Source organism: Leiobunum rupestre, chromosome 2, assembly GCF_980474605.1.
Source record: "Leiobunum rupestre chromosome 2, qqLeiRupe1.1.hap1, whole genome shotgun sequence".
NCBI classification, from domain to species: domain Eukaryota; kingdom Metazoa; phylum Arthropoda; class Arachnida; order Opiliones; family Sclerosomatidae; genus Leiobunum; species Leiobunum rupestre.
In genome coordinates, this window is record NC_143385.1 from 73,232,218 (window position 1) to 73,244,572 (window position 12,355).

A 12,355-nucleotide genomic window follows, 5' to 3' on the forward strand; every position below is an offset into this window, starting at 1 on the left:
AGTATTCGGTAGAAAACCTTGGTAAATCGATTTTCAAATATTCTTTTCACCAAATTTGTAAAGCTTTTCTCGTACAGAACGCGTATAATAAAAGACCTAGATGAATCTGATGACATGATAATTTAAGCCAAGATCAATGCTTTTGTATGTTTTAATTTATTCCTAGGAGATGGTTCAAAAATTGTTTAAACCTTTCTAGTAGTTTATTTTCACCTCTGCTTAGAATATCGTCCATTGACGTATAAGCTTAATATACTCCATTAAAATATAAACGGCTGTTTCGAATATAATTGGTCGTTGGTCTCGATATTATCAAGCGTAGCTTTAAAACAAAGTAAGCCCTCCTTTCCACGCTTTCTAGTGATCACGATACTATAGGCCCTTCAATAAACATCATCAAGGAAAATGCCAAGAAGTAATAAACCTACAAGTTACTGTTTATTTGATGCTTGTTGAAATAATAAACCTACAAGTTACTATTTATTTGATGCTTGTTGAAATAATAAACCTACAAGTTACTGTTTATTTGATGCTTGTTGAAATAATAAACCTACAAGTTACTGTTATTTGATGCTTGTTGAAATAAGGGAAACTTTTTGCCTGAAAACAGTATGTCGAGTTTTGTCTAAGCTTCAATATGTCAAAAAAGCTGCCTTGTTAAAAGGAAACGCTTGTTGCATACCGTACATGTGAAACATTTTCATTATTTCAACAAGCACCAAATTAAAAGTAACTTTTAGATCTTGGCTCTCGGATATTTTACTTTTTGGCGATTTCCTCGAAGATGTTTTATTGAAGGGCCTATTGCGGAAATGTTTCTTTTGAATTTCTTTTTAAAATGATTCTTCTTCCAACTATTTGCACTCCCGAACTGACTGTATGGCTCCAAAACTGCAAATTGCCGAAGTTCAAAGCTTTCGAAAGGCTTCGCTCAGCTCATCATTCGCGAGTCTTCCACTTCCTTTTAATTTCTGTTTACCAAATACATTGTGTAATTTCTACCGCAATGAGGTTTATAGAAGAAGAAACTCGGCAGAGAAATAGGCTTGGACAAGAATAAGAGGATTATAGATCTATTTAATAGATAAGTAGAATTATAGATAAGGATCCATGATTCCCTTTATCCATAAATACAATTTTTTATAGATACCAAAATTATAGAGCGATTTTTATAGACCCACCGAATTTAAAGATCCAAAATTATGGAGCCCTCTAACTTCACCTCATTTTTATGGATACCTCCACTTACCTATATCTCTTTTTTACCTAAAATGTAGTGCAAAAAAATAACGAGAGGAATATTATGCTAAATCATTTTTTTATCAAAATTATGGAGTCCTCTAACTTCGCTTTTTTTTGCCTCCGGCGTTTTTACGAAGCCGCGCTTACCACCCATCGTTTTATGGATACTTACAATGACCGTTCAAGCCGCTGACTTCTGCGCTCCAGGGGTCCCCCTCTTTTTTCCGACAATAGCAAACCAAGAATGTTACTCCCGTTCAAGCCGCTGACTTCTGCGCTCCAGGGCCCCCCCTCTTTTTTCCCGACAATAGCAAGCCAAGAATGTTACTCGCTCGCTCTTTTTTCCGTAGGAATAAGCCTCTTTCACGACGCGCGTTCAATTGCCTAATATTAGTTGAATAACAAGACATATTTTTTTCATTTTTTATTTTAATTTTGATAATACACCAGACTTGGTAACTGCGTAAAACACAAGAAGAACAAGTTATACGCTTGAAGGGCAGATGTCAGGTTACGCCTCTCAATTAGATTAGTATAGTCGCTTATAATATGAGATACCAATTTTGATACATCTTATTAAAAGCTACAGGCGGGAGGCATATCGAAGATTGGAAAGTAACGTCGTTGAAAAAGAATATTTCTAGGTCCTCACCTTTTAAGCCAATTGATAGACACGAATTTTTTCCTAAACGCCAGCGAAAATTGATTTTCCGTTGAAAGTTAGCATCTTGTTTTCTGTTACCCAAATCGTAAGACATCTTAACGCTTTGAAGCCCGAATACGAAATGATGCAAACCCGGGAGCTCCCCCCGGTATTAATATCCCTCATATGACTCATGCACCCCGCGGAAAAAATATATAACGCCCGGACAAGATTTTTTATTACCCTTAAAAAGTAAGTTCTAAAATATTTAGAATCTATTTTAAAAAGAATATAGTAAAACTCCTAACGTTTTTAAGGGGGTTTCTAATTATACTAGAGAGTTACTTTGTTCACCCTTCCATCACTGATTGTATCAAAAAAAAATATATGTGCAATAAGAACGAGTATTTGATTTTTAAATTTTTACCTGAAAAAAAGAAAATAGGTTTTAATAAAATTTCCGGAGCAGCGATTCAAAAGTAAGACATACTTAAGACATTATAAGAAGTTGGCAAGCCAAAATATACCTCTCCTCGGAAGAATGGTCCCTAGTGGTATTAATTTCTCGACACGACCCCCAAAGATATCTCCACAATTCAGAGTTATTTACGAAAAACGTATTCTCGGTTCAAACCCTGCCCGGTATAAAATTTTAATTTTAATTTAAATAATTGAGTCGAAACAATCGAGTTCAATTTATTCAGAATATTATAAATTAAGTAGTTACAACAGCGAGTTGGACTTACTAAAACAATGCACAACTGAATTTAACCCTTTTTACAGTACATGTTTATCAGTTGAATATAATACTAAGCAAATTTTAATGAAAGAAATATCTACAGATGGTATTTGTATTTTTCTCGCTTACGAAATACTTGCCGCATCTTTAACGCTCATTTTATTTCAACACTCGTACATGTAGACTTCCAGTTGACGTTGTGACACATACCGCATGAAAAAGACCAATGCCGTCCAATTTCCAATATCATATAATGACTCGCACACCCAGGAAATCATTGACTGCGTTAGAAATCGTAGATATCCAAATATCCACACCAAATATATTTACAAGAAGCAAAAGCCTTACCATCAACAAAGCACAGAGCCACTTGACTAACCGCCAGCTCTTAAAGCAATAAACTTTAAATTATCAACTTTGAATTAACACAACTATATATAGGTCGTTAAGAATACCCGTAAATAAATAACAAAAAGTAACAAAGTGGACCACCCACAGGGTCTACCCGTTAACCCTCTTATCTCGGCTGACTGCGCTAAAACAAGATTTAACCTTTAAAATTTCATTCGTAAAAAAACCAGATTAGGCCTTCATAAATTCATTAATAAAAAAGACTTTATTACCTATTATGCTTACGATGCGTGTCTTAATTTCAGTGAACCTTAGCAGCTATCGGTGGTTCTGTGGTAGAGCGCTGGACTGCCAAGCCGAATGGCCTGGGTTCGAAACCTGGGTGGCGCATTTGTTTTTAATCAATAGAGAAACGCTATATTAGAATTTCTTCGATGCAAAAATTTCAATTTCAATTCTATTTCAATTAAACCAAAATTTCGTAATATTAAATAAGCTTCCGATAAAACTGAAGGTCTAATTTTCAATAAAGCGTAACAAGTGTTGGTGGTTCTGTGGTAGAACGTCCGCCTGTCAAGCAGGAGGTTTCGGGTTCAAGTCCCGCCCGATGTGATCGCAAATTGATACTAAGACGAATACCGTGTGCAACTGGTGGAAACCCTGCCATTGGACGTTGAGAGGTAGCATTACACTCAGCACTCGGTCCGTCCCAAAGTCATTAAGAAGAAGTTGGAGAGAAAACGCCCATACAAACACAACAGACTCAACATGCACAACCATCAGAACACAAACTCAACACTCACAACCTACGCATAAACATTACAAAAACGTAACACACCAACCGTCACGACGGTGAGCGAAAAAACACCATCCAAACCAAACCGCAAAAGAATCCGTTAACGCTCACCGTCACACGGTGGTTTTGCCAACCCTTCGAAAAACTGCGAACGCAGAGGTCTCTAGAAACTGCGTACGCAGTGATTACCCTTTGCCCCGAAAATGCGAATGCGTTCGCAGGCCTGACAGACCCACAGACAGACACGGTGATTGTATAACCCCTCCTAGGGGACTTTGTCCCCTCGGAGATGTAAAAATAATTATTTAAACTAATGAGTTCTTTCCGCCGCCGCCGCCGCCGCTAGTATAGCGTGGACCGCGTCTATAACGACGTCGGGTAACTCGGCTGTAGGCTAAAGAAATATTATTATTTTTTTATTTAGATTAGTTAAATTTCTTCTTACACAACGACGACGTCGGAAGACTCCCCGCCCAATGGAGAGTTGACAGCCGCTAGCGATAAAATATATTTAAAAAAATAACCGACATTTTATAGGATAATAACTTACGACGGCCACGCCCGTACCCAGGAATTCGCGGGGGTGGTAGGCTTTCCCCTGCACTAATGAAATTTCATATTTTTTAAAAAGAATTGTAAAAAAATTAGACCAAATGCGACTCACGCTTCTGTCGGAATTGCGATGGGGACAATAGATTGCCCGCGCTCCATCCAATACCTAATTATTCCCCCGCGTATTCGACCTCCAGCGGGGCTATGATATTTCATTTTTTTTAAAGAATTTAAAAAAAAATTTGACCAATTTCAACTTACACTGCCGCCGGAATTGGGGGAGGGGGGATAACATTTCCCACTTCCCGAGAATGTGATCGGTCTTCCTCTGGACTAACGAAAATCATTTTTTTAAGAAATGTAAAATAAAAAATAGGCCAAATTTTAGCTTACATTGACTCTAGCGGAATCTCTCGCTGGTCGTTTTGAGATGACATTTTGGAATGAAGCAGGACGGAGCTGTAAAAAACATTTAGTTTAAAAAAAGCTATACTTTTTCTAAAAAACAAACTTACTAAGGCATAATAGGAGGAGAAGGAATGGCGACTTCGGGGTCGTTTAGGAAATTCGGGATCAGCGGCGGTACAATTAAGCTGATTTCGAAAAAAAATGTTAGAGCCCTAATTTATATCTGAAAATTATTATTAAATACCCCATATCGGCGGCGAAGGCGGTTTCGGCGAAATCTCCGGTTATCACCGAGGTGATATGGGAAATCGCGGCGTTTTGGGCCGCCCAGGCATGCCCGACTACCATCTGAAAGTCAAGGGCCGTGGCTTGGAGAGAAGGCGAATCATGATGATCAAGGGAAAAAAGTCGAAGAGAGTCTCCCATGTTACGGGCCGCGTGAAAGGCACCACGTAACACGGCGGCCAGGGAGATTAAAGACGACACATAGCGGTGGTCGCCCTGAATAACAGCCGGGGGCGGTGAAGATGTTGAAAGTGGACTTTTAGAAAAACAAAATGATTTAGGATATTTTTTTAAAAAGGGGTTAAAGATTTTTTAAAAAACCTACTTGGGAGAAATTATCACCACATCCGGTGATGAAGGAAGGAGAATAGCCCGGAACGGGGCTTGCAGGGGAATAACTAGGTAAAAAATATAAATTACAATAACGAAAATATATAAATATCAAAACTCACGAAATAGAGGTAAGAGCCTCCAGCTCCTCCCTAGAGGAGGAATCGGAGGAATCCGATGATGAAGAGGGTTGTTGGCTAAATAATTTTTTTTTAAAGTTAGAATTAAATAATCAAGCGAAATAAAATTTGAAAAACTTACCAGCGTTTTCGGGAATTCCCAGAGGCCATGTTTTTTCTTGGACTTGTTCTGACTATCGGTAAATTCGCGAGGCTAGATATACCGGTCATTTTAAGGGGCGGGGTCGAAACCCGGATGACCTTTAGGGGGGGGGTTAACCCCTAAGGAGTTTCATTGGACCCACGCGTAATTTACCGCTAGAGATTGTCCCGAAATCTAGACAGTTTTTTTCACCAAATAAAAGCGCCTCCAAATTATTTTAGACAACCGGGGGAGTTTACGACTTAAGGTTAACTTCCAATAAAAGAAGGAATTTTTATATCGGACGGGAAAAAATACAAAGACAGGAATGTTACCTTTTTACAATGTGAAAAATCCGACGATTTTTATTTCTAAAGCGAGATTTTACGAAATCAGAATAGCTATCGATGAATTTAGGGGGATAATACGAGCGGAACCTACTTCAAATTGTGATTAATGGGATTGTTTTTCAAAAAACCGTGGGAAATATTTCCCTGAATAATATTACGCGTTGGATAGACACAATTCCTTTTTCCACCCGCCTACATGTCTGGAATACCATCCCCCGAGGGGGAGGGGGTCTTAAAAACGAGACCATAAATAGACCCGATTAAAAAGTCCCATTCGATATTTTTACCCAAAAAATATGGAACTAAATTTCCTTAACGCACTGCGCGATTTTAAATCGGATATAAGACCGGTAAGCATTAATTTCTTATATAGGTTCTTTTTCTATTTGACTTCGTTAACCCTTTGCCCTCGTGAATTACCTAAATGCCTGAAAGATTTGGAATTGATACGCGTATTTATTGAACTTATTGATTACCTTAAACTTATACCTCTAGCCCCGCGAAATTGCAATAATTTAAGAGAATTGGAATCGCTAATCGATAATGTCCCATCAGAGGTTAAAACCTCGACCTTCTTAGCCGAATGCGAGAAACAACGCGACGTATTAAACGAATTCGGGGAATATGATGACTTCGATTACATTTGGTCTAACCAATCAAACGATCAAGCGGCCAGTCAATCACGCGAATTACCGGTTCTCAAATAATTTATGGATGCCCCCGGTTGAAAAGATATCAGGCGCGACTCTAAACGACAGCTCTTCCACTTCGAATGACGAGATAAAATTCATAAAATGTTTTAACCCTTCGGAAAAATCACCTAGTCCCGAATTAAATAACCCCGAAAAAGAGATTACGAATTCCGAAATATTTACGGAGGATTTTTCACTGCCCCCCGAATATTCTCAGTATGAAAAAACTTTACTTATCAGGTCTAGTCCCGCGACGCCCCCTCTAGAAATTACTCAACTTTCCCCGGAAAAAAGCCCAGAATGGGGGCACTCCAGCCTATTCTCGCAATTTTCTCAACCTGAAAAAGCATTACTAATGAACAACAAACCCGAAACCAGCGGACATTCGGTAGACCTCGAAACTATTATCCCTAACGCTAGCGCGCCCGATAAATGTCCTTCAACACGGGGCCTTAAGCCCCCAAAGACTTCCCTACTAGCGGATATTATCCGGGAAACAATCGGGGCTGAACTTGAAGGAACGAATATTTTTAAAAACAATGATGAAAGTGGAGCCCCTGATCTTCCCTCGATTACCCCCGAAAACCATATAGGCTCCCTTAACGATGATTTATTTTTACCCTCTGAAGAAGAAAATTGGCTAGCGGAATTCCCTTTAAACGAAACGTCAAAACTCCCAGCTGACAGTTCCGTGAATAGCGAGACACGTGGACTAGCTACAGCTGTCGGTTCACCCGGGGCCTCGGCGGGCCGAGACGAGAGGAGAGATTCGCTCCTTCCTCCGCCACGTGGGCTAGCTACAGCTGTCGGTTCACCCGGGGCCTCGGCGGGCCGAGACGAGAGGAGAGACTCGCTCCTTCCTCCGCCACGTGGGCTAGCTACAGCTGTCGTTTCACCCGGGGCCTCGGCGGGCCGAGACGAGAGGAGAGACTCGCTCCTTCCTCCGCCACGTGGGCTAGCTACAGCTGTCGTTTCACCCGGGGCCTCGGCGGGCCGAGAGGAGAGACTCGCTCCTTGCCCCGCCAAATATAGGATCGCCATCTGGTGTCGATGGCGTTAACTATTCTAATAAGGCGGAAAATAAAAATAGACATTTGAATCCGGGAGCAGATACTTCTATTATCCCACCCCCCGATTTGAATATTACGTCAGAATTTCACGAGGGTTCAACCGTTAATAACCTAGTTCCTTCTAGAAAAAGGAGATCTTCATCGCAACTTTTACCGCTTAATTTAGCGGTTCCTGAAGCGGATTCCGGGGTAGTTTCATCCCCGACCCTGGGGACTTCCCCTCAAACTAACGCGATATTTCTTAGAGACACTTTTTCTCGCGGCGATTCCCCATGCCCCGTGTTTTCTCCTTCTCCTCGTAAGAATCCCGACACTTTTCTAGATCAAGCGGGGCCCTCGCATAAAATTTTAAAGTGGAGCAGTGAAAGTTCAATTTCATCATTTAACTGGTATTCGAGCGAAGATATTCCTCCTCTTTTATCGCCTCTCCCCGCGGACGATGATGATGAAGTTCCGCCCCCTCAACCATTTCCACTCGATGAACTAGAGATCGACCAACCACCCCCGATTCAAGTTAGAGGTAATCAACCGGAAATCGCCCAGCCTCTACAGCTCGCGGTCATCCCGCCACTTCCGGTTCAAGTCAGCGAGGCTCCGCCCGTTCAACAAGATGGCCAGGGTCTTCAGCCATCAAGACGGAACGAAAGAATATCCACTATTCAATCTTGCGGGTAGATACGTCGAAGTGCGGTTTATAGGGAACGTTGAACTAGGGATTACGCAGTTCGTGACCTTTATTTTTGATCAACTTTTCGACGTGGACCAAGTTCAAATTTCGTGTACCTCCGAAGTTTTCCCGGCTCGGGTCCTCGAAAATTCTTTCCGACAGAAATCCCAACTTGAGCCCGGTGATGTATTCGACTTACTCGAAGGGGAAATCTATCTTGATGAGCGAGATGATTTCTGGAACTCACCAATTTTATTCACGTTAAACGTGGTAAGATTACCTCACGGGGGGTCCCTGAGGCGACGAGGACTTAAAAAACATTGATTACATACGCGATAAAAGAAGTTTTATCTCAGTCCAAAACAAAGACGCGTTATGCCTTCCGCGGGCTTTCATTATTTCTAAAGCGCATTTAAAGAAAACGCGAAACCCCGGAAATAAAGAATATTTCCAGGAGTATAAGGCTTTGTACAAGGCCTCTTCGCGAAAACAAAGCGAAAAAGCCGAAGAGTTACGCGTCAAGGCAGGCGTTTCGAAACGCGAATGCGGCGCATTCACGAGTTTAGTGCATTTCCAATTTATTCTCTCTGATTATCAAATAATCGTTTTCGAGGTTTATAGTGACAGACCTAGAGTGTTATTCCAAGGCGAAGGCGGGAACTCCGAAAATAAACTTTATTTAATTTATAATCAGAAACATTATGACGTAATCGCGAAATTGACGTCATTCTTCGCCACTAATTATGCCTGTTCCACCTGCTTGGTCGGATACGATAAAATGGAACGACACAATTTTCTGCAAATCCTGTTTCAGACGTCAGAAATGCTCCGGTGAGCTCGTCAAATGCGCCGATTGTTTTCGCTCCTTTCACGGACTGGAATGCTTCCAAAGCCATCGCGAATCGGTCCCCTCCCTCTGTAGTCAGGTTAAAGTCTGTAAAGTTAGAAGAGACCACCTATGGACTGTGAGAAGGATCATAAAATACGCGAAAAAGTAGATTAGTCCATATTTAAAAGGGATAATATATCTAAATCCTAAACGAATTTGAAGAAATTAAAAAAATTACTAATAACTCGTACCGATAGGTCTTCGAGCGAATCTCGGATCAAATAGATCTTCGAGTAATAAACTACATAAAAACTAAATAAAATAGCCAGAAATTCCAACGGTAGACCGGTTTCGTTCTATTTGGAACTCATCAGTACCGTTCGGGAAATCTGGCTGGCGACTGTTATATCGAAAAGAGAAACTAAGCCTAAACATTAAAAATTGCAATTCGCGTTGCATAGCAACGGAAAGCCGAAAAGGGGGAAGTGTGGTGGAGAATAGTATATACGATAAGTTAAGTTAGAATAGACCACCTATGGACTGTGAGAAGGATGATAAAATACGCGAAAAAGTAGATTACCAACAAACAGTCAGGGTCGTTGCTCAACTCCGGAAACTTAAGAAAAACGTCATAGAGATCTGGGAATGCGATTATTACGATCTAAGGCGTCAAGTGAAGGATAAGGCTTTTTTGAAAAAGTACGCGCCAAGTTAATTTCACCCTTGACTCCCCGAGACGCGTTTTTCGGAGGGAGAGTTAACGCGACAGTCCTTTACTACAAGGCCAAAGGCGATGAACGCGCGTTTAACGTCGACATGCTTTCACTTTATCCGACTGTCAACCTTCTAGATAAAATACCCGTCGGCCACCCAAAAGTTTTATTAGACTCGGATGATTTAAGAGATCTAGATTCGCTGGACGGGTTAATTCAGTGCCGCGTTCTCGCCCCTCCTAGACTTTTTCATCCTATCCTCCCCATGCACCGTAATTCGCGACTTCTTTTCATCTTATGCGGTTCCTGCGCGCGTCTAAGATTTCAAGGAAGGTGTCCTTATTCCGATCCCGAGCGGGCATTCGTGGGGACATTCGTTTCCGACGAATTGAAACTAGCCGTTTCCAGAGGTTACAAGGTGATTGAAATGTACGAAGCTTGGCATTATCAAACAACGCAGTATAACAAGGAGACCCAGGAGGGGGGCTTGTTTTCGGACTACATCAAGACAATGTACAAAATGAAGCCGAGGCTTCGGGGTTTACAGCGGGGATCACTACCCCCGACGAAAAAAACAAATACGTCTCGGATTTCGAGGACCACGAAGGCGTTAAACTCGATCCCGCGTAGATCGCGTTAAACCAAGGTTAAACGTGCCGTCGCGAAGTTAATGTTAAATAGTTTTTACGGTAAGTGGGGACAACGGAATAACCTCGTAAAAACTGAGATCATTAAGGACCGCGAACAATTCTTTAAACTATTTAACGATCCGAATATCGAAAGGAAAAGTGTCTTGGCGATAAACGATAAGACGTTGCTTGTCAAATGGGAACATCTCAAGGAAATCGATCCGGCTTTGGCTCATGTAAACGTAGTTTTAGCCTGTTATACCACCGCTTTTGCCCGAATGAGGCTCTATAGTCACCTAGAGGCTCTAGGGAATAGTATATTATACCACGATACGGACCGCTTAATTTATAGATCACGTGATGGGAATAAACTAGTGCAGGAAGGAACCTTTCTAGGGGATATGACGGACCAATTATCCGAATTTGGTCCAAATTGTCATATTACTGAATTTTGCTCGGGCGGTCCGAAAAATTACGCCTTCCGCGTACTCAACCACGATACTGGTGAAATTAAGGAGGTCGTTAAGGCTAAAGGTCTCAGACAGAACTATTCCACTAGGAATTCCATCTCTATGGACTCGTTGAAAGGGATGCTCGGAATCGACGTAGAGGCGCCCACTCTAGAGAAAGAACTCGAAATTCCCCACCATATTTGTCGGTTAAATGATCATACAGTGGTAACTGTAAAACAAGTTAAAAAATATCGACCAGTTGTCAATAAATTACGCGTTATCGATAATTTCGAAACATTACCGTTCGGATATAAAGAATAATATTTAAAAAAAAAATGACTAGTTCAGAATGATAATGAAAACATATCCTAATATTCAGGTATAACCCGCTTATAGAATGCCTGTAAAAGGAATTTTTGATTAATTACCCTTATACGCGAAGTTTCGGTATTAACTCTTTATCCAGCATATTCAAAAGAGTATTAAGTAAAGAACACCGCTAAACTCATTTATATTTTTTTTTACCCGAACGGTTTGTTTTTTAAATATCGATGTAGTTTAACTTAGAGGCCTCATTTAATAAAGCATGTTACCACTGTATGGTCCTTTCTCCGCTCTTCTGAGCGGACCGAGTGGTAGCGGGAAGTCAGTTTTGATGGCGCGAATTGTAAAAAATAAAGATGGAATGATTTCCCCTCCGCCGACTAAAATATTTTGGCATTATAGCGAGCGGTAAACACTTTATGACACTTTAAAAGACTCCGTAGTGTTCCGAGAAGGAGTCTCCAATCTCGATGATTACCCTGGTGAAGAAGGTGAACACATTCTCCTCATCGCCGACGATTTAATGAACGAGAACAATGGTCAAATCAGGGCTTTCTTCACGAAAGGCGTTCACCACCGTAATATAAGCTTCGTATTTATCACCCAGAACATTTTCCCAAAAACAAAGGATGCGCGCGATTGTTCATTGAACGCGAATTACATTGTTTTGTTTAAGAACCCTCGTGATCAACTTCAACCCGCTATATTATTCCGCCAACTTAGAGGCGCCAATTACCGATTCGCTATCGAGGCCTAGCTCCACGCGACCAAACGTCCTCACGGCTATATTCTTATCGACAACAGGCAGGAGTGCCCCGATGACTTCCGTTTAAGAACGGATATTTTCCCCGACGAAACCGAAATGGTTTATATCCCCAAGAAAAAAAAGTAGGGAGTATAAAGTCAGCGGAGAGCAAGAAGCCCCTAACCAGTTCGAAAATGCCGGCCCTGGTTGCCGGACACAAAGATTTTCTCTCGGCCCTAGGTAGATCAAATTTTAAACAACGACGCGCTATTCTCCA